Consider the following 24,385-nt stretch of genomic DNA (forward strand, 5'->3'; position numbering starts at 1 on the left):
ATTTTGATTATTTTTACAATAGCCATCCTAATGGGTGTGAGTGGATAATCAATTCTATTTAAACATTATTAGCTGTAAGGGACATGTGTCACATTTGCAGTGACCCGTCATCAGCTTTGTCCGCCCAAAATAGTGAGAGTACAAACTGCTACACACATGCATTCTCTCCCTGTCATCTTTTTCCTTTCTACTCCTCCTGCATATACAGCTACAGGGCACAGATCAGCGAGTACACTTGCATAACTCAAACTAAGCATAACCCAAACTAAGGAATAAGTAAGATGCTCTACATCTTTGAGAGTGACATTTAAGCCCTTTTCACCTTGGCAGGATTTGGGAAAAGATAGCTTCTCTTTTCTCTCCCAATGGGGAAAAGAGGGAAAAGCCATACAGTACTCATCCTTCACCACCAACAACCAACCCACAGGATTCTCCTTTCCCTAATCTTGTCTTATATAGACTGGGGTAGAAGCTGAGGTGACATTTAGCCACTTCATAATAATTCCTAGAAGAATTGCCTGGCCTCAGTTGGTTTTCTTTCTCTTTCAAATACGGGGCATTCCACACCATGTTTTTTCTCTGGACAACAGGTCATATTCCACTCAGCATTCTTTTTTTTTTTTTTTTTTTTAAGAGAAAAAATTTTAATTGAACATATCTTAAATATGATTTCATAAAAAAATTTAAAAAGTGAAATAAAGTAAGAGGAAAATACTTTTTTTTCTTTTCAAATTGACAAAAATTGAAAATGAAAGACAACATGCAGTGTGACTAATGATTATAGGAACTTACATTTTTGTTCATTGCTGGTGGGATGTAAATGTGCGTAATCTTTTTTTTTTTTTTATTGCTTAAAGTATTACAAAGGGTATTACATATGTGTCCATTTTTTCCCCCCGCCCTAGACAGTCCCCCGGCCTCCCCTATCCCCCAGTGTCTTATGTCCACTGGTTATGCTTCTATGCATGCATACAAGTCCTTTGGTTGATCTCTTACCCCCCTACCTCCTGCCCCCCAACCCTCCCTGGCCTTCCCGCTGCAGTTTGACAATCTGTTTGAGGCAGCTCTGCCTCTGTATCTATTATTGTTCAAAAGTTTATAGTGGTCTCTATTATCCATGAATGAGTGAGATCATGTGGTATTTTTCCTTCATTAGACTACACCCTTATTTCTATATCCTTCTGGAATTTTCTGTCTTCTTTGGTGCTAACACCAAGTAACGGTTTATGAGTCGGTCAGGTACATGTTTCCTTTCACGGTTCTGAAGACGGCTGCTTGGGCTTTTCTTCAAACCATTCTTCTCAAGCGTTAACGTGCTTATGAGTCACCGGGAGGATTTTCTAAACAGTAGATTCTGATCCAGCGGGAGGAGGACAAACCTGAGATCCTCTGTTTCCAACAAGCTGCCAGGGGAGCCCGGCCTGATGACCTTGGCCCACATAGTCAGTCATAAATGACTAAACCTTTTCCTTCTACATCAATTTCCCTGCACTTCTATTTCCTTCTGAAAATCGGGACCACAGGACTTGAACTAAAAAGACCAAAAAGGCCCTAACCGGTTTGGCTCAGCAGATAGAGCGTCGGCCTATGGACTGAAGAGTCCCAGGTTCAATTCCAGTCAAGGGCATGTACCTTGGTTGCAGGCATATCCCCAGTAGGGAGTGTGCAGGAGGCAGCTGATCGATGTTTCTCTCTCATCGATGTTTCTAACTTTCTATCTCTCTACCTTCCTCTCTGTAAAAAAATCAGTAAAAAAATATATTAAAAAAAATAAATAAAAAAGACCAAGGCTGAAATCCTCTCCTAAGAATCTGTCTTCCCCAGCAGGCTCCTCCCGGGAGCATGCCCCTGGAAAAGGAAAGCAGGGGTGGGAGTGTAGCGCTTTCTTGCTCATCTTGTGGAAACTTGGCCCTCGGACGCTTCCATGTGGAGGACAGGACTCAAAGTGGGGGATTCCCCCAAAGTTGGGCATGTGCCCAAAGGAGCCAGACAGCCAAAAATGACACATCACTACACTGAGAGTCTGGGCGCTTTGCTCCTTCATTCACTCAGCATTTTACTGTTGACTGGCTAAGTGTGCGTCTCTGTGCCAGACACAGGTTAATTCTGTTAATAACCTTGAAGAAACGATGTAGGGTCTTGGGTACTCTTTTCTCCTGGGAGCACAAAGTGCTCTAAATATAGTGTCTTAGTACTATTGACACCTGTCAAATTTAAATTAAGTTCCCGAATTCCCTTTTGTTCTTTTGTAGAAAAGGCTAAAATCGTAAAACCATGGACATGAACCATTGCCTGTGCTCTTGTCATTAGCTCACTGCCTCCTCCTCACCTTTGTTCAGTTTCATTTTACTCTCTGCAGCTGCTGTATCTCACAGACACAAGAATGTCTGCAGTTACAGCATTCTACACACCCTGCAAACTCACAAAACGAATAAAAAGGGAAGGAGGTACCATGTATTCCATACCTCTGAGCAACCGTGTGTCTTCCTCCAGGTTCATCTCCTTTAGAGCTCAAGCCTGTGCTCATGTATGTGCCTGGTTCCAGCCAGAGTTAAACTTTTACACGCAAAAATCAGAATACCAATCCCAAAGGGTCCTTCATCACTTTCCAGCCTGGCTAGCATCATTCAGGCTCACTGTCCAAATTGGCTTTCAGAGAAAGTGGGAAGGCTGTGTTGTGAAAACACTGCACATCACCATGGCAACAGCACGGGAGCATCCCCCATGCCTCCACGGCCGGCAGGATATGTGCCTCAGACATGACTGCAAAGGACCGGCCACAGTCAGAACAACCTTATTTTAGGGAGGAATTCTGCCTCCATGTCCCTGAGATAATGATTGACTGCAGATTCCAAGGATCATACCTATAGAGGCAGTCATGGGAAACAAAGAAAAAAGAAAGAGCCATGGCTGGTTTCAGTTTAGCCTTCACCTGAGTTTAACAAACAGTTTTGTTCTATAACGAGGAGAATTTATGTCAAACTTTCATCCTATTCTTTGCACATGGTATTATTTAGGCAATACAGGGAAATTGTAAGATTAAATAGAGCACATTTTGATATGAAAACAGCACATCATATTCTAAACCAGAAAAAGATGAGTTTGGGGTTATCCACTCTTGGATAAGTGATGCGATTACTTCATCCCTCTACAGCTCATTCTGGTTAGAATTCATCCCAGGTCCTCAGTCCTTTTCCTCCTTGCCTCCCGGGTGCCCACTGCTGCTGAGCACACCCCATGGTCTGCTTCTCACTTCTAATTTTCAAGTCCTTGGGATTGGAGGGAGGGTCTGTCTACCCCCTCTGCCGAGAACATTACTGAAGACAGCTGGGAGCAGGGTTCCTAAGCCAAGAGACTGGAGAAGAACCCACACAAATTCCCGTTGAGTTTGCAGGGTGTGTAGAATGCTGTACTTTCTCAGAGTAAGAAAGATACCTTCAATCAGCAGAGAAAACACAGCCTCATACGTCAATGGAAATTGCCTGTGAAAAATCATAAGCATTATATTAGGTAGAGCTGGAGTGCTTTGATGGAAGGACTTTTAAACTCCTTCTTAAACAGATTAATGCCAAGACGCACCATCATTTACTTCCCTAACTCCAACCAGTATTCACTTGACCCCAGAGCGACTTGATCCCCACCCATTCCCAGTTTTTGGAACAACTTGAAATAGTCATTTCTTCTGCCCTTTCACCATCTGTTCTTCTCCCACACAGAGGGAGAAAGTGAGGAGGGCCCAACCAGATTCCATTCATTCTGACCCTTCCCAGCTTCTTTCTCTTTTACCACCCCCAGAGCTAAATGCCTCCATTCTTTCATGCTGGATTCTCAGCAATCACGAAGCTTTCTTCCCATCCCCAGAGCTACAAGGCCATGGTGGCATGAAGATCCCAAAAATAAGAGAACAAATCTGACACTTATTTGCTTGTCTTTGAAGGGCAACCCAGCAGTCAGGAGAGAGGTCATATTTTTAAATAGGTTATGGGCTGCAGTTTTCTTCCATGTTGACATGTTTCCCATGGAGACTAACTGTACAGTGACATAATGAATGTAGACTCTAATCAAGAACCCTTTACTGAATGCCCACTCTGTATAAGGCCGTGTAAGAGGTGCCAAGGGTTACTCTCTAGGTGAGAGGTAAACATACAAGAAAATTAGTTCATCACAGAAGGAGGCATTTGGAGGGCTCTGTCAGTGACAGAGGGAGTAAAAGTTCAGAGAAGGGGGTGGATATTGTGAGCAGCCAGGAAAGGCAAGGGAGTTGGTGTGGCCGAGACTTGAAAGATGGTAGGATAGCCTGTGTGAAGGCTTTGAGGGATGGCAGTGTCTCTAGAGATGAAAAATTTAAGGAAATGAGAATGGATTCAGAAGTCTATGATCTTCCTGCTCCTTCTCTCCTGGATCTGTCGTTGATGAATTTATTCATTTCCTCTTTCACTATTATATGTTCAACAAAAGCTTGAGTGAATGCTTTGTGCACAGGACAACTACCCTATCACACAAGCACTAAGATGGCCCCATTTCACAGGCTGGTGTGGAATGCAAAGAAGTACACAGCACTGTCCCTTCCTCTGAGGAACCTGCAATATTAAATTAACACTATTGTTGAGAGAAGTTAGCGTGACATGCAGGCAGACAGGACAGGGGTCCAGTGGAAAACAAAGGCAGGTGGAACATGGGCAGGGGTAGATACGGAAGTTTGAGCCAGCCTAATTACAGAAACTAACCATGCTGAAATAATGGAATGATTTTGGACACAGAGTGGGAGGCGTGTGAAACCAAGGGAGGACCCACAATCCTACAACAACAAGGTGTACTGATGCATAGGAACAGAGAAAGTTCAAATATGCAAGAACAATGAGGGAATCAATCAGGTGACGACACAGGTAGATATAGAGCAGGCTTATAGCACATATATACCCTTAGACCAACTAACTTTACTGGCAACCGACTATTTGGGCCCCCTTCCCATTCGGGGAGTTTGAATCTGCTTGCAATAAAAATTTCACGCTTTGTTTAAATCTTCTGGACCATGGAGCTCATTCTTCGGGGTAGCAAGACATGACCCCGGGGTAAAAAACCTCGGCTCACCGTTCTGGTTATCGTGGTGACCTTAGTTCTTAGGGTTGCTCTGCCCAGGATGCCATGAGGCCGGTGTGTGGGGCATGTTAAGAGCTGGGGAGGAGCTATAAACATCAGAGGGGCCTAATTAGTAGAAAATACCAGCACAAACTAAAACAAGGCCAAGACAAGGAAAAAGAGGTGAGGAAATAAACCTTACATTTAACACATATTTCTGAAAAGAAAAAAAGTTCAACCTAGTGGGTTAAAATAGAATTTATACCAAGTAAGCTGTAGTAAATTTTCTTGACTTTTTAATAATGCATAAATAGTACATTTTCTGGTTTAGTGATAAAGAATGTTTACCAAACTATCACAAGAAAGACTGCACTGGAATTTTCAGCCTCTCAGAGAACTCTTGTTGCACCCCTGTGGGACTGTTTGAGAAATATTAAAGCAGAGGGAGTATATTGGAGTATAATTTGACTATATACCTCAAAGATTGAATGAGAGTGACTTTAAATTAGCCTTTGGCATCGTTCATAACCCACTTGGGGTAGCTCCCATAGAATGTCATGAAGCAAGGCAGAGAAATCTTAAGGGTGAGTGATAGTGTTGGAGTCAGGGAATGTAGGCTGCAGCAGAACCTAGGGAATGGAAGCTATGGAACAGAGGAGGTCAGACCAGTGGAGTGAGGAGAGTGGGCTTGCTGCCTCCAGGACTAACCACTGTGCTCCACAGAGCACGTCACTCAATGTGCCCGACCTTTCATTTTCTTCACCTGAAAAACAACGAAGACCAAAGATCACACGAGATATGACAATATTTCAAAATATGAAACACCGTACAAAGTGAATGATTATTTATTATGTGCTTTAATTAGTGCCTGATTAACCTGAAGCACTGCTCAATGGTCAAGCCGGAAGCTTTGAGAGTTGACCTGGTCAATTCTAGTGGGAGGACCTGTGGTGTTCTCTGCAAGAGAAGGCATTTGGCTGAAATTTTGAGAGAAACTAAAGAAGTTGGCCACATTATATTAATTTGGGGAAATGGGTGTAAATGAGGAGACGTCTACATTATTCATTAGGAAAGACAGAAGCTTAAAACCATTTGTTTCAGGAACCCCTGTGAACACCCATGAACTAAGACTAGGACAATCTTTTCTGTCCTATACTGGAGGTATTTTCCCTCCACATCTAAGACAGAACCTAAATCAGATTGTTCACCTTGCACTAAAACCAACAACAGTATCAGCAATGCTTTATATTTGGTTTCCAAAAATATTTGTACATAAAAGTAGAAGTGTTATTCTGATTTCATGAGGATGTCCGCATAGACACCTGCAGATTCTGCAGTCTAACTCACACACATCTATTCCAGCCTCCTTCTGGGATGCCTGTCTATACTTCAGAGAGGAGTGGGGAGTATGTGTTAGACTCTCTTGAAACTGAGCAGAGGATTGTTAATTTTATTCGTCAACTTGGCTTGGCCACATCCGTGCCCAGATATATGGCCAAACATTATTCTAGATGCTTTTGTGAGGTTGTTTTCGGATGAGATCAACTTTTAAATGGATGGACTTTGAATAAAGCAGATCGCTCTCTATAATGTGAGTGGGCTTCATCCAATCACTTGAAGGCATAAATATAACAAAAGACTGACCCTTCTCCTGGCAATGGGAATCCGCCAGCACATGGCCTCTGGTCTTCATCTGCAACATCAGCTCTTTCTGGGTCTCCATTTTGCCAGCCCACCCTGCAAATTTTGGGCTCGCCAAGCCTCCATAAGCATGTGAGCGAATTTCTTAATGTAAATCTCTTACTATATGTGCGCATCCTATTGGTTCTGTTTCTTTGGAGAACCCTGACAAATGCAGGGCATCTAATGAAACTTCCGTTCCACCAAATGGAAGCAATTGCTCAGGACTTGGTTTCCTAGCTGATGTAGAGGGGGAGAGCAGGGTGCCGAGGCATGTGTTGTGCTGGTGCGGATAAAGCAGAAACCTAGTCTCCCAGACCTGCAGGTGCAATGGCAGGTGGCTTTCGAGGATGACAGAATCACAGCTCCTTGGTGGCCCATTTCTGCAGTATGACTTTGGGAGCAGTTTCTGGAAACTCAGCCTACAGTTTCCTCCATTTTTCAGTCTTACCAATGGTTCTGGGAGTCGTTTAATGCCCTGTAACAAATCCTCCTCTGCTTAAAGTAGCCAGAGCAGGCTCTGCTCTTTGCAAGGGAACCTACATGGGTCAGTTTGGCTCTTGAAACTCCTGTTGTTCATAGAATACAGGAGTAGTGGTGATCCTACAAAGAATCTTCCATGAAGGCCCACAGTGTGAAGGAAATTAAGCTAAAGCTCCAAGAAAACAGAGTGCCACAGCACTGTCCCCTTCTGTGATGCCAAGACTAAATCCGCCCACACTGGCGTTCACCTTCAAACACCAACAGGAATAATCCCAACATTCCCCACCCAGAACACTGATTCCACTCCAGACCAGAGGAGTAGGATTCCCACGGTCGCATCCAAGATAAAACTCATTGGGTCATTAAGCAAAGAGGAAAAGGAAGAGAAGCTAAAGTGACATATGTAGGCTGTGCCCATCAAAATAGAACCATGGATGGGTCCTCACAGCGGGAGATGTGGCTTCTCTTTCACTGGCTGGAAAATATTCAAGGCTTTATGTAGCGGCCAGTCTGTAATGGCAATCCAATTTTATTTAAATGATCCCCCTAACTGCTCTCCCCTGCTGGCCTGATACCCCTAACTACTCTCCCCTGCTGGCCTGATACCCCTAACTGCTCCCCCCTGCTGGCATGATCACCCTAACTGCCAGCCTGATCCCCCTAACTGCTCTCCCCTGCTGGCCTGATACCCGTAACTGCTCTCCCCTGCTGGCGTGATCACCCCTAACTGCCTCTGCCTCAGCCCTGCCACCATGGCTTTGTCCAGAAGGATGTCTGGAAGGTCGCCTGGAAGATGTCCAGTCTAATTAGCATATTTCCCTTTTATTAGTGTAGATGGTGTTTGTCCCAATGACTTCAATGGAACAATTAAATTACAACACTTATATTTTATTTATTTTACAATAATTCATAAGTAATTATGCCATCTTATTTTTGCAAAATAAGAAAATAATAGAGATTTCAATAAATCTCCTCAGACAAATTGTCAGGAGAGTGAATAAAGTAGAAATCTAGACACATCCACATACCTGATCAATGGCATTTTAAAAATAAGCTGAAGTTAAAGAAAATCAGTATTTTTGAAATAATTTTGTGCTTTTTGGATAGATGTTAGGTTTATCTCATTTGACTTTCATGTGTGGTCAGGAATAAGAGCAGCTTACTTTGTGTTAGTTGTTATTTTATAAACCAAGAAAAAATAACCCTAACATGGGCCATGTTTGGAATATTCAAAAGCAAAAAGCAATGTGATTACAAGCCATCATTGGAGAAAAACTCTCTGGAAACGGGTAAAGTCTTATCATATCCTTTAGCGTCATATTAAAACGCTCACATCAGACCAGATTCCCCACCGTGGCTTTCTTCCTCTGGTTCCACTAGAAGGGGCGAGAAGAGAGGGACCAGAATTCCACCACAGTGTTTTCCGAGTCATCGAGGTGGGAAAAGTCGTAGACAAGGGTGTAAAAAAGAAAGACCTGAACCTATACCCTATGACTGTGTCCCCTTTATTCTTATTGTTATTAATCACAAAACCAAAACCTTTGAAGCAATCTCCATTTCCTCCCCAGGGGACATTGGCATAACCGCCCTGTTACTGAGGGGCTCCCTGGGGCCTGATCCATTTCAGTAAAAATATTTGAAGCATGTGGCATTGTAATCAAGTGAGCCCATTGTCTCTAAACCAATCCATAAAACAACAAATCTGTTGTTTGGGGTCCTTTTTACACAGTAGACGGGCTAGGTGGACCTGGTCTTAATCAATCATTCTTATTTTTAAAGTGGCTATGGACAAGTATGCAGACCTCAGGGATGCATAAATCACCGGACGTGTCTGCGACCGCTAGAGACTTTTGTAAGAGCGTTTCCTAACGTGAGTTCAAGTTGAATATTTTAAATCTGAACAAAAGGGCCCAAACTCTATCAGTTATGCCCTCCCATCTAAGCAGCCATCTTCCTCTCACACTCAGTTGCCCAGCAGAGCGCTCTTGGCTCAAGAGCACTGTTCCTGGGATGACGTTAGGCCCCGTTCTCCAGGGTTCTGGCAATGGAGATACATGCAGGGTTCTGTGAAGGCCTCTGCTATTCAAAGACAGAGTAAATGCTGTATTTCTGGTTCTGCCCCTAAATTCTTACTCAGCTCGGTTGCTGCCATTTACAGAGAAAGGCCTTACTGCTCCCACATAGCTGCCCACTCCTTCCGTGGACATAGCTGGTGGCTGTCCCCACACTTCCACCTTCCTGCAGCCCCTGGCTAAGTCATCTCAGGCTAGAGGAGGGAGCTATAACTCACTTTACCAAAAACATGCAAACGGCTCACCTTGTAATAGGATTTGTCCATGAAGTGATCGAATACATTATTCCTCCTTTTCTTTGGCTTACCTTTATAATTATGAAAACTGGAGTATAAAGTCTCTCTAACATCTATGAACTTACCTATCCCTCCAGCCACCATCTAGCGATCCATCCATCTATCTAATCTATCAATCATGTCCGTCTAATCTACCTATCTGGCTCTATCATCTTTTTGGTTAAATAAAATGAACACAATCAGTTTACTCCTCCAGGGCGACTTGGGCTGGGAAACTGCACCCTATTGCACAGGCTGCGCACACTCAGCCTCATTCCCACAGCCTTCCCTCCTCCTTCAACTCAACACATAAAATGCGATTTGGAACACAACCTAAACGAGTGCTTTTAGAAAACACTGGCCAAAGTCTGCCAAATGAATGTCACAAATACTCTAACGGGCAGGAGGGGCCTGCGGCATGGGACAAACCTAATGTTTGTGGGGGCCACACAAGAATGGGGGTGGGCGGCCTGGCTGCCTGAATTCCTCTCCTACGTGTGTCTGAGGCACCTTCCGGAGGAGCTAAGAGGCATCGCCATCATCATGTTGATATTAATGCAAGTGGACACGCCACAGGGTGGTCTGGGGAGAGCTGTCAGCAGGCATCGCATCAGCCTGACGGCTTAGCAGGAGGGAGCACCCCTTGCTCACCTCCGTGCCCCCTGCCCCCACTTCCAGATTGAGAGGTGTGTGTGTGTGTGTTCTAGCCAATCAGAGCCCCCCAGGACAAGCGCAGTTCTTTGTGGGCCTGAAATAATCAATCCCTACATATTCCCACCAAATACATATATATATACACACACAATTTTAGAAGAAACTTGAAAAGTAAAAGAAAAATTATAAAAGAAAGAAAGTGGCAGACAGTTGTGGTCAGAGATCACAAAACGGGTGGAAAGGCAAGAGCCTGCTGAGAGGGAGAGGGGCAAAGGGAGCGCTAAGAGACACGGAGAGCCCACAGGTGGCCGAGGGTCGGGCGCGGGGAGGACAGAGGGCGGCTTTCCCTGCTGGCCAGCCGCCGGCACCTCCACGTGGAAATGCAGCTTCCTCGCGCCCGCCAGGCCCTCAGACCAAGGAAAGGCCTTGAAACTCGAGCACCGTTCACAGACGTGCCACCCAGCGTTTCTGAGTGGCTTTATGACTTCCAGATGCCGGGATCTCCTCCAGACTCTGCTCCGCACTCACTCTGGGAGCAAACCCCCGGCCTGGCTGCATCCTCGTTGCATGGGGAGCAGTGATGGAAGAGAAAGCACACAGGCCCAAGGCACACTCTCCAGACAACAGCAGCATTTATCGGAATTTTTTGAGGTTTTTTTCATAGACTCATATATTCGTTTCTTGATGCCTTCTGTCCACCTCTAGAAAAATCATTGTCCGGGCTTTTAACAAAATCCCCTCACATCTGTTGCTTCCCTGAAGCAAGCTGAGCCTTGCGGCTAGAAGACTGGGACCTTCATAGGCATTTTGTACTCCAAGGGATCCTTATTTTATTTCTTCTTTAATCGACAAGTTATTTCTAAGGAAATCTTGCCCCCTAGCTTTCAAGCCTCAAAATTGAGTTCAAAGCAGTGGAAAACTTGCACACTGGCAGATAAACGGGTGGATGTCTCCATCTAGTGGATTCTTGCCGTACTGCACACTGAAGCAAAGACGAAAACGAAGAGAGCGTTGACACACCAGGATACATTTTTTCACTATCAATATATTTCCCATTTCATGTCTCTGTATTAAAGCTACTTTTTGTTGCATCGTCTATATGTACATCCCCTGTTCATAAAGGAGAAGCAGGACTCAGCGCAGCTCATTGTCATTTATTAAGATGACATAATATATCTCTAATAGATTTTTTTAAATTTTTTAAATTGATTTCAGGGAGGAAGGCAGAGGGAGAGAGAGAATCATCAATGATGAGAGAGAATCATCATTGAACAGTTGCCTCCTGTATGCCCCCCACTGGGAATTGAGCTCGTAACCCTGGCATGTGCCCTGACCGGGAATGACACTGTGACCTTCTGATTCATAGGTTGATGCTCAATCACTGAGCCACCCGGCCAGGCTCTAATAGATTTTTAAAATTCACTAGTTTATTATAAAATGATGAAATAGTCAATTGTTGTCTTCCCAGTAATTTCCATTGGGGATACGAGAGGCAGAGAGCACAGAGAGGGTGTACAAGTCTGACATGGGCACACATCAGTGAATCTATCAGCAACTGCAGGTTCAGCAGGAACCCACAAGGACAGCTGTGGCCTGTGACTGCCAGGCTGGGTCTGAAGTGGTACAAAGATGAGCAGGTAGCTGCTGAGAGATGTCTGACCGGCCTGCTGTTTATCTGATTCAGTCATCAGCTAAATGTCAATTATTTTCTTTTACTGAATAAAGGATGTGACTCATCCTCAAGCAGAGAAGTTCACTGCAGGAGTTGAAAAAATGCAATCACTTTATAACCTAGATGGGAAGGGACAGTGAGAATGAGTCTTAGGGAAAGGCCATTTCCAGATGTTAAAGACCCTTGATTTCATCCTCATCCATAAGTGACTGCTCCCCCTTTTTAAATTTCCCTTGAACTTTGGAACCAGAGGTGCTCACATAACTTTGTTGACATTCTAGTTATTTTTATCTTGTTTCCAGCTTTTCACAGCCTGGGCTCATTTTTGTAGTTAATAAATTTAAAACTCTGTAACAACGTGAATGTACCTAGCACTACTGAACTGTACACTTAACAACGGTTAAGTGGTAAATTTTATATTATGTCATTTTGAAGAGCAACTTTTGAAATTCTGTATCTGCTAAATTATGGAAAATAAAAATGGAAAATTATGGAAATTTCATAAAATTTTTATGAAAAAAAAAATCTTACGTGTGAAGAAAAGAAAGTTGTGAGTCTAAGCAACAAAGTGGCCTTGTCCTTGTCCCATGCCCCCTTACTTTACACTCTTCAGGCTGGAAATAGATAGAATAATTACATCCAACAGCCTTTGACTGTGCGTAGCAGGAAGCCCAGAACAAAGCTGAGTGCCTTGTTGATCCACTGTTTGTCGGGCTCCCCGGGTGAGGTGGGCAGAGCCTGCTTTCCAGAGGAGCCTACGCACCTCTGCCATGTTGTCCCCTCAGATGTTCTCCCGATCTCTTGGCTGCCCCCTTCTCACCATTTGGGTCTTGAATCAAAAGTCATCTCCTCAAAGAGACCTTGTTTGACTCCTTACCTAGCACGGATCACCCCTCACCCACCACTCTGCACAACTCTCCACCACAGTATCGTGTTTCATTGTCTTCGCAGCATTTAATCACAATCTGCAACTATCTTTGTATTTATTGTCAGGCTACCCACACTGGGAAAAGCTGAGCTCCTGTCCACCATGGTCCCCACTGCATCCCGACTCCTGGGGATGCTGCCTCAACTTCATACATTGCTGGTGGGGAGCAGGAATGAAGGAAGCTGACCTCCCCAAAATGCAAATGCATTGACCCTTTGATCTAGTATTCCCACTTCTGGGCATTTATTCTACAAATTCAATTGCACAAGTATAATAATATGTACATAAATGTATATTGTGAATTACAATAACAAAAGATTAGAAAGAATCCATGCTCAACAATAGAAAAAGACTCAAGTAAACCCTGGTACATATGGCAATGGAATACTATACAGTTATTAAAAGTACTGAGGATGACATCTAGGTGCTGCTATGGAGAGATCCAGGTACAAAAACAGTAATATATAGGGTGCTTCCTTATATCTTTATATTTGCTTATAAATAAAAAATAAAGTATCAATGGCTACTAGCTGGGGGAGCCTTCCCTGTTTATATATTTTTCATCTAATTTTGAACTTTAAGTTGTGTAAATATACTATGTATAAAAAAATGAGTAGCACCTGGCACATGGCAGGTGCTCAGCTAATTATTTTGAAAAAGAGAGTAGATTAATGACTGAACATATGAATTTGATAAGACAAATGACTAGACATGTTTAGGCCTCTAGGGTAGCCCACTGCTAGAACTACAACTTTACTGGACCTAGAGCAATGAGGGTAACTCATTAATGTTCTGGAGAGTGTCTTTAACGGAGGATATAATAGTCATCAAGGAGGTCCAAGTCCACACCTGTGGGTGAGATGGTCCTTAAAATCAAGGATAGGGACCACTAGACAGGCATTCATTCATTCATTCACTCATTCGCTGAGTACTGTGGGCCTAAGGAGGACGGGGCAGATGTGGTCTCCTCCTCAGGGAACTTACAGCCTAAGGCAGACGGGGTCTAGGATATATCCTGAGCCAGCACCCTTCCTCCTGGCTTTTAGCCTACCCAGCTCTCTTTTGGGTGAGTGTCCTGGGGACAAAACTTCCATGTGAAGTTGTGAGTATGGAGCAGTGGGACTTTGTCACCCTAGAGCAGGGCACACTAACTCATGGGGACCAGAATGGCCCACCTCTCGTTCTATTCATTCTATTCCGACTGGAAGGAAGCCACCCAGTGGCCATGTTGGGGCGCTCTGAGCGGCAGTGAGAAAACAAAGCTGTGCTGTTCCTGGGGCTCCCGGGCATCCTGGGAGCCAGCAGACCCTGAGGCAACGTGGATACCCACGGCTGCTGACATCTGCAAAGACCCTGCTTTGGGCCAAGGAAGGGATTTTTGAGGGTAACAGTCCCATGGTCTTTTCAGACATGCAAGTATAGAAATGTAGTTGGTTACGTTTATTGTAAAGTGATTGAGCTCACAAGGTGATAACCTGGAATATATCTGTGTCAAATAATTGACTTTGAATCTTCCAAAAATAAAAGAAATCTATGTGCGCAGATGAAAACGGACTTATTAAAGATGTGTGTTTGCGATTTATTTTATCCCTGTGATCTTGTTTCTGAAGTTCATTTGTAGAAACAGACTTAGAGCAAACTTGGAAGCAGAGCAAGAACGTGAGTATAGGAAGGTGCCATAGGAAGAGATGGCTCTTCGCAGGAACTTGCAGTTATCCTTATTGTGCAGATATTGCAAATTTAATTTTAAAAACATTCCTTTTTGTCAAAAGTAATTATTTTGGTGACTCGCAGCCCAAGGGAATTATCAAAATCAATAAAATATTTTCAATAGTAAATTACTACAGTATCTACAATTTTCAGATACTTTAATTCTTTTATGTCTTCACAAAACCTATAAGGGGACATTGCCATCTCCATTTTAATGAAGAGTCAACAGTTCTATGCCTTGGCTCAGGGAACAGTGCTTACAAGTGAGGGAGCTAGAACGTGATCTCCTCCTTCTGGCACCAAATATATATTTTTTAAAATGTGTTTTTATTGATTTTAGAGAGGGAGAGAGAAACATCACTTTGTGACAGAAACATCAATTTGTTGCCTCCCTTAAGCACCCTGATCAGGGATCAAGCCTACAACTGGGCATGTGCCCTGACCAGGAATTGGACTGGCTACCCTTTGGTGCATGGGACAATGCTCAACCACCGAACCATGCCGACCAGGGCTCTGGCACCAAATCTCTACTTTCCACCACACCACACAGGTACCTCTGACTGGTGACTCTTCTCCACCTCTCATTACACTTCCTGGAAAGGTGACCATGCGTATGTATTTAGAACTTTGAACTTGACCTGCTATAGGTGTGCCAGGCATTGCCCTGGACAAAGGGAAGATAAAAGTGAAAAGCAGCTGACCTTCTGCTATTTTTACCCTTTGCATGAAGTCACAGCTACTTGGATCCTTTGGTGGAGCGCGCTCACTTACTGAGAAGATGAGTGTCTAAGGGCAGAGGCATTCTCTGTCTCATTGACCACTGAGCACACTGCCTAGATAGATGCCAAATAAATAAACAGGCCCCCAGGAGACCCCAAATGATTTGGGAATGATGCAATAGAAGGTTCAGGGAAGTTATATAGAGCACGGGAGAGAGGAAAGACATAAAGAAATAGATTTTTGAAAGCATCTCAACACTATACTGCTTTATATCCTAACTCATTTCAAAAATAGACTAAAGAGAACTATCTTACTTTTTCTTCTCAGCTAATATGTCTTGGCAACCTAGATAGCAATTAACTCTTTTAAAACTTCAATACAACCCACGGAAATATATTGTTTGGGATGAGGAAATAGGTTCGGAGAGGTTAAATGGTTTGCCCAAAGCCACACAGGTGGTGAGCACTTAGTAAGACAGACAGACCCAACGCCTCTCAGATAAACCCAGTGCTCATTGCACTACTTCTCACTGTTTCCCTGTGAGACAGAATGTTAATCGTCCTGAGAGCAGAGGATGAGAAAGCACAGGCCCTGCCTGAAGATCTCATTATTAGGTAAGTGGGAACTGATTCACACTGGAGCTCCCCCCAGCCTGGATTGTGGGCAGGATGACATGCAGGACTGGGAGTGGCCCCAGAAGTTTATTAAGTAGCACTGCCAATTGACCTGACAGCAGGCAGGTCACTTCACACCATTCTGCCAATGGCAAGTGACAGGTTAGTGTCTGGCTGGTGATACAGTAATTGAGTGCGATAAGATGGTAAAGAGGCAAGAAGCTAATGATGTGTTGCCTTGTTAAGCAGAGCTTACCACGCCTCATTAGATTTAAAAGAGTTATCGAGACAGAGTAATTATCAGAGACAGTAAAACTGTTGTATTAAAAGATAAAAAGCCAGTATCAAAGAGAAATAATTAACTGCTTAACAGGGCATCTGCTGAGCTGCTTGGTCTAGGAATCAGACTGGGAGGCTGCAGAGGGGGTCCTTCGGCTGGGTGGGGCCTCATGCAACACTAGTCATTGTGGACCATAACCTTTTTTGTTTCATTTTTTTTTTATTGTGGCAAAGTACACATAACATAAAATTTACCATCTAAACCATTTGTAAGTGTTCAGTTCAGTGGAACTAAATACATTCACATCATTGTACCACCATCCTCACAATCCATCTCCAGACCTTTTCATCTTGCAAAACTGAAACTCTGCCTCCATTTAACAGTATCTCCCTACCCTCCCAATCCACCCCCCCGCCCCCCCCCCCCCCCACACACACACTCCCAGCCCAGGCAACCACCATTCTATCTTCTGTGTTTATTATTTTGATTACACTAAACATCACATATAAATGGAATTTACAGTATTTGTTGTTTTTGTGTCTGGCTTATCTCACTTAGCATGATGTCCTCAAGGTTCATGTTATAGTATGTGTCAGAATGTTCTTCCTTTTTAAGACTCAATAATCTTCCATTATATGTACTGATCACATTTTGCTCATCCATTTATCTGTTGATGGATGTTTGAGTTGCTTCTACCTTTTCCCTACTGTGAATAAAGTTGCTACGAACACAGGTGCACAAATCTCTTTTCAAGGCTCTGATTTCAGTTCTTTTGGGTGCATATCCAGAATTGCAGGATCAAATGGCAGTTCTATGTTTAATTTTTTTGCGGGGCTGCCCATTAATTTCCATAGCAGCTGCACCATTTAACATTCTCAACAACAATGCACAAGGCTTCCAATTTCTCCATATCCTCCCCAACTCTTGTTTTTTCTGTTTTGTTTGTTTGTTTGTTTGTTTGTTTTTAATCGTAGCAATCCTAATGGGTGGGATGTGGTTGGACCATGCCCCCTTTTTTGTTTGTTTGGTTTTTTTCATTTTTAAAAATTAATTACATATTTATTGAATGCCTACTGAATGCTGGGCACCATTTCAGGCTCTGGGAATATTGAGATAAACAAGACACTTTCATTTATTCAAACACATGTCAGGCTTCTACCACGAGCCCGGTACTCATGACACAAAAGTTCTTATGGACTCCTTGCTTTCATTGAGCGCCTGCTGTGTGCCAGGAGCTGAGATTGGTGCTAGGGATGGAGCTAAACAAGGTGCTTTTTACCCTTTAACTGTTTTTTCTCCATACATCCGGAGAGCACCTGCTATGAGGGCCAGGCACTAGTGATACAAAACAGTGTAACAGTGGTTCCGTCAGCATTTGATCTCCTGCATGTGTGCCACAGAGATGAACAAGAGTCCTTTCATTTCTTCATGGATTAGGCATTTATTGAGTGCCGACTGTGTACCAGACCTTGTGGACTCCAGTGGGGTTAGTGAATGGTTGAGTCTGAGTCTTCCTTATTCAACCCCCAGTCCCCTGAGCTATGAAAAAATCACCACCCAGAAGGGAGGGTAACTGTAGGAGTAATTACTCCTTTATCCTGCTTGACTGCGCCACCTGTAGGGGCACAGTTCCCTCACCAGGAACTGGATGCCAGGCACTGGATGAAGACGATATGAGAAGTCATGGGCATATAGGAGAGTCTTTATTGCAGACCAAGGAGACATTGCTAACAAGGAGCCATCAGACAAAACAATTCTTTAAAGTAACCTTACAAAGTAGCCACACAAAGCACCCCTTGCTAACACAGTAGTAAACACAGGAGCCATACCAAGCAGCCACACACTGGCTGGTCAACAACACATCTTTACACCAACTTAGACAAAAGAGGCTTCTTGCCACATAGTGACATTAGTATTTGGCTTATAGGAAGGTACACGTGTGCAGTGCATACAGTGAGATTGCTGTGTCCTTGCTCAGATTGTCCTTGAACATCTGGCATCCTCAGGACAGGGCCCCCACACTCCAATTGGCCTTGAATGTCTGACGTCCTCTGATTAGAATTGCCACAGTGACTATTCTCCACCCAAGGCTTCTGCTGGTCCCAGTAACCACATGGCCACATGGAGGTTCTTGCACCCAGTCCCCCATGGAGGGGGCAGGGGTGAGGATGGGGGCTGGGTCTCTGCTGTCTATCTTTGGTCCTGTTTGCGTGACCTTCCAGGCCTGACCTTCGAGGTGGAGATATACACTTCAGGTGGTTAGGAGGATCAAAGCATCTCTGAGGAGCAGTATTTATTATGTGGGAAGCTGGTTACATGTGGGTATCTAATAAAATAAAGTGTATATCTCCTATTCAATTCCTAACGTTCTCCTAGTAACAAAACTGCAGTATTTTTATTTTTTATTTAATTGATTAATTTGAGAGAGAGAAACATCAATTTGCTATTCCACTTACTTATGCATTCATTAGCTTCTTGTATGTGCTTTGACCAGGAATCAAACCAATAATAACCTTGGTGTATGGGGATGACGCTCTAACCAACTAAGAACCCAGCCAGGGCCCAACTGCAGTATTTTTCCAGAAAATATAATTGAGGTTTTATTTTTTAAACTTCAAGTTTTACTTATTTTAACATAGTCATCAATCAAAAGGTGTGGTGTCTGCCTGTTCAGTGGGATTCCTCCATCCAAGCCTTTGGGGGGCTCAGCTGCACTGGGGTGCTGTCTGCAGCTTGGTCAGGGTGGTCTCCAGCCCAGCCTGGAGGACTCGCTGTGCCTTCGGCAAGAAGTGAATGTCAGAGCCGGCCAGCGGCACTTTACGCTCTTGGAGATGGATACTGCTTCCTGGGTCAGATCCCAGATAATTTGCTTATTTTAATTAAATGTTCCTGGGACAATACCCTTTAAAAAGGACTTCAAGCCTATACTGGGATCAAAGTTAAGGAATCAACTTGGAAAAAATCAAGGTTATCCTTCATAAACTATAGAAACTTCAATTGTGTTTAATTCATGTATTTATTGATTGATCACCTCCTGAGTGACTGGGTAAGTGAAGATGTTCATTTACATCAAGAAACTTTCAGTCCCGCGGGGGCGGGGCTGGTTAGGAGGATCAAAGCATCTCTGAGGAGCAGTATTTATTATGTGGGAAGCTTCCACAGCCATTGAAGCATTTCATAATGCAGAAATGCCACCAAGTTGGGGTGGTTCCAAGAAGCCCTGGTTACATGTAGGTATCTAATAAAATAAAGCTCTCTCTCTCTCTTTCTCTCTCCTCTCCCCTTTTCATCACCTAACCCTCCCCTCTGTTTTATTCCCCTCTACATTGTACCTGTCTAATGCCGGAAGCCAATTCCAGCATGTCAGCAAGGGCTGAATCATCCGGAGTGGCAAGGGCATTTCCCCAAACATGAAAAGGGATGATTGCTTGCTCCTAGACAGCTCAGGGCATCTTAATCTACATGTTATTGCCTCCTACTGGCCAAACACCTGAACAGCAGTAGGTAAATTCTTCCAATCTGACAATGGATTCTGTACCTAACCTTACCCTTTGAAGTGTGTATCTCCACCTCGCCTTAGGACAAATTGTGTTAATAAAAAGCCAGGGGTCCTGAGATGAGGAAAACTTAGTTCCTTAGGCTAAGTCTTCTCTGACTCCCTATAATGCCTTTCAAAATTATGTTTTGTCTCTGGACTCTTATTTAATTTATGCACAGTCCTTCTCCAGATTTCTGAACCCTTCTGGATGCCGGATCAAGACCATCTGGCATTAGTCTAAACCTTCATTGATGTTATAGGTACTACTTGACCCTGGAGGTACCTGAAGGTAAGAGGATCCTCACTCTTTCTGGAGTCCATCTCCTTCACCCCCTCTTTCTCTAGCAGCCATAGTACCAGTAAGGATAAGACTCAACCCTTGCTATCCTCAGGTTTCTCCCGTTACCTGGTGCTTTTTTCTCACTCTTCCAGGCCAATCCTACAATTCCCTGTAAGTTTTCTCACTGTTCTCAGGAGAGCCTTTGCTATGCTTGTTGCCTGGTTTCACATAAGTCCTTTGTAAAATGAATATATACAAGACTAAATATCCCAGGGCCTGCAATCCTAGGACACATTCAAGTATCAATTTACACTTCTGTCTTCTACTGTTTCAGTGCTTCCAATTCAGTCCTCTTCCAACTTCCTGTACAATTAAATGAGGGTGTGCTTTAAAATTGGACTGTATATTCCACATATTGTTCCCTTGCTGTTTTATATTTTAAATCTTAGCTACCCAATGAGACTGAACTCTGCACAAGGTTGGTCAATGTAACATGGACTTTCTCAGTATTTCCCACAGTGTGTCATTCAGGAGGTGACCAGTAAATACATGAATTAAATGAAATTGAAGTTTCCACCAGTATAGGTTCCACAGGATGACCTTGACCTTTTTCCTGTGGATTCCTTACCTTAGATCCAGTATGCACTTGGAGTCCATTTAAAGGAGCATAGCCCAAAATGACCAATGCAGCTATATTAACATGAATAATTTTGTGGATATTGGAAAAAGGAAGAGGAAACTTCCCAGCATCGATTATAAATTGTGTTACTTTATACAGGCCATATTATTTCATTAACCTTTATTCTTTACTCAGGCTCTGCCAATATTCTCCCTAGAGATGTTTTATATACTTAACCTCAGTCAAAATTCAGAACTAGGGGACAGGAAGGAGGACAGGGAAAGGGAAGCAGGGATGCAAATATGGCACTAGAGTGATCTTATTTGGTAGCTCAACTATAGAGCCAAAAAAGAGTGTTTATAGCATTTCTGTTTGCTTGGTACAGAGAAAGAAGAAAAATATAATCATCTTCCCAAGAGTCATGCAATTTTAAACGGATTGCAGGCCCTAGGATATTTAGTCGTGTATATATTTATTTTACAAAGAATTTTCTTAAGATCAACAAACATAGCATGGTCACTTTGTTCCAAATGGGTCACAAAGAGATACTTAGTTCAGAGTACATGGAAAGCCCCATCTCCCTGGACTGGTAGAAGGTCTCATCTGTAATGTTGACAGTTTACAAATTTGGGTATTTTTTAAACCTAAGGCACTCACTAGTTCAAATGAAGACCTCAGTTCAATTCAGGTCATCTAGCTACCATCAGCTAAGGAGGTGGAAAAAAAAAACTCTGATATTGTCAACAAGTCAAGTCTTAAGAATTAACTAGAGGGCTGGTGCACAAAATTTGTGCATGGGGAGGGGTCCTTCAGCCTGGCCTGTACCCTCTTGCAATTCCAGACCCCTCAGGGGATGTCCGACTGCAGGTCGGATATCCCTCTCACAATCTGGGACTGCTGGCTCCTAACCACTCACCTGCCTGCCTGATCACCCCTAACCACTCTGACTGCTTGCCTCATCAACCCTAACTGCTCACCTGCCTGCCTGATCGCCCCTAACTGCTCACCTGCCTGCCTGATTGCCCCTAACCACTCGCCTACTTGCCTGATCATCCCAATCACTCGCCTGCCTGACTCATCACCCCTAACCACTCATATACCTGCCTGATCACCCCTAACTGCTTGCCTGCCTGCTTGATCATCCCTAACCACTCTGCCTGCTTGCCTGATCACCCCTAACTGCTCGCCTGCCTGCCTGATTTCCTCTAACTGCTTCTGCCTTGGCCCCTGCCACTGTGGCTTCATCCAGAATGATGTCTGGAAGATTGTTTGGCTGTCTGGTCTAATTAGCATATTACACTTTTATTATTATAGATACCTACAGAAACAATTGTTAGCCTTTCAAGAGTCATGGTCTCCTTTAAAATAGGATGAAAACTCTGAAATTTCTCCACAGGCCTTCCACCCCCAAAAAAAGAAAAGTCACAGGTATAGACATCAACCTGAAGTCCTTTTAACTCTATTCAGAAGATTCAAACCCATTTTATTCCATTCAGGAAGGAGTGCATAGTAAACTCCTGGGGGAGGGGGGTCTATAAACCCCAGGTTAAGAAATGTTAATCTACAAATATCCAGAATGAAGATAGTAAAGGAATCTATTTCATTCTGGTGTAAAAAAACAAAACAAAACAAAAACCAGGAGTTGAATATAGGTAAGGAGAGGTCAGATTTTATTTAAAACAAAATGAGTTTAATTTAATGTATTTATTTTAGGACTTGTATGCTGAATTTTCATCTCTGGGTAGATAAAATCATTTGATTTTTGAAGCAGAACAAATGAGTAGATCGTCTATCTCACTAACACTGAGGAGAAAAGAAAGCTGCTCCAAACTTAACACTTCATGTTTAATGTTTTGGAAATTGCAGCTTGAGAGACTGGAAGCACTAGTGCTCCAAGTGGAACTTCAGAAGGCAGCCCTCTTTGTCCCTTATGTCACTTCTATGAGACAAGCAGGGAGGGTGACATTTCACAAATGGGAAAGCCACTAAAGAAGATGATCTGGTAGATAAAACTTTCACTGTGTTTTATTGGTGATTCCTAGATAGTTTTCTTTAGAAATGTACTCAATTATGAATTTATGAGAAAAGGATTTTTCCATGGTACATATAAGTTGCAAATTATATGTTTAAATGTATGCTCTTTGTTCTATATGAAATGAAACCAGAAATCAGGAAATGTTAGCAACTTGAAGACCTATCCATCTAATTCAATCTCTTCCTTTTTTTTTTTTTTGTTAATCCTCACTTGAGGATATTTTTTCCATTGCTTTTCAGAGACAGTGGAAAGGAGGAGGAGAGAGAAACATCAATGTGAGAAACACCTCAACTTGTTGCCTCCCACAAGCACCCACAACCCAGGTACATGCCCTTGACTAGGAATTGAACCGGTGCCCCATTGGTGCACAGACCAACACTCTAACCACTTAGCAACACCAGCCAGGGCAACCTCTTCCTTTTTTTAAAAAATATATTTTTATTGATTTTTTACAGAGAGTAAGGGAGAGGGATAGACAGCTAGAAACATCGATGAGAAACATCGACCAACTGCCTCCTGCACACCCCCCACTGGGGACGTGCCCGCAACCAAGGCACATGCCCCTGACTGGGACCCTTCAGTCCGCAAGCCGACGCTCTATCCACTGAGCCAAACCGGTTAGGGCAACCTCTTCCTTTTTGTAGATGAGGAAACAGGTACTTAATGTCAGAGCTGGGATTCGAGTCCAGGGCAGCCCCCACTCTCTACAGCCACACAGCACCTGCACCAGCAGCTGTGCATTCTAGGTCCTAAGTTTATCGCTTTCAGAAGTCCATTTCTCAGTCTATCTATATGCAAAATGAGAGCCCAGACTATGACTGTGGTCACTGCATGAGGTGAATTCATAAAAAAAATACAGCGCATGCTGCCTGAAAAACACCCCCTTTTAGAATTGTTGGTCAGAAATCGTTTGACAAGCATTCTTGGGTACCACTTTTGTGGCTGCTGTGCAAGTCCAATTTGGAAGAAGAAAGGCCCCCGCAAATGCTGGCTCTGAAATGAAATTAAGCTCAAAAGCCTGAACGGGGATCTGAGAGTAATTATTCCAGGTAGAATCTCATTTTCTCAGTCACACGGGGCAGCTCTCACATTCTTTTTTTTTTTTTTTTTTTTTTTTTTATGTGCCTCAGGCATGAAACAGCTCTGCCCACCGACACAGGCATCAAGCTAGGATGAACTAAGGACTGTACATCTGCTTTGCCCCTGACTGATATAAGAGCAACACCACCAATCAGGTGTCTCCTTGCCCATTGCCAGGGGGTAGCTCTCACATTCTTCCTGAGGGTCTTGCTCATCTGAAATAAGCACGTGGAGAAATCAGGACGGAGGGAACACAGGATGCAGTGGGCGGTTTAAGAAATGAGGAAGGGACATGTATGGCGCCCCCACAATGTGATGTGCTTACTGCAGCCTGAGCAAACCAGGGTGTGAGCGGAAGAATTTCTTTTTCTCCCCGCTGTTTGATAATGCCGCAGAACTGATTGTGCCTGAGCTTTAACATCTGTCCTTGAGCTGTCAGTGAGGGGCATCAGGGCTTCGGTTAAGCAGAGAGGCCAGGACACCTTATGACAAAGCGGAGTCCAGGTCAGTCCTTAAGGCAGCTGGAGGCTCCCGGTGAAAGGTGTGGCCACACAGGCAACGGGGATGGCAAAGGAAGTGGTTATCATCGAAATTAGGCTGAACCAGTATTTGTTTGAGATCCACTTAAAAAATGACCAGCAGGCCCTGAATCCTTTGTGCTAGCTG

The 24,385-nt window shown here is 43.6% G+C and overlaps 1 pseudogene; it reads right to left on the reverse strand.

The window, feature by feature from the left end:
* Positions 1-23,756: 23,756 nt before the first annotated feature.
* On the reverse strand, positions 23,757-23,901 carry LOC118662133 (annotated as a pseudogene).
* Between the last annotated feature and the right edge of the window lie 484 nt (positions 23,902-24,385).

This window comes from Myotis myotis, unplaced genomic scaffold (genome assembly GCF_014108235.1).
Source record: "Myotis myotis isolate mMyoMyo1 unplaced genomic scaffold, mMyoMyo1.p scaffold_m19_p_1, whole genome shotgun sequence".
Classification (NCBI taxonomy): Eukaryota; Metazoa; Chordata; class Mammalia; order Chiroptera; family Vespertilionidae; genus Myotis; species Myotis myotis.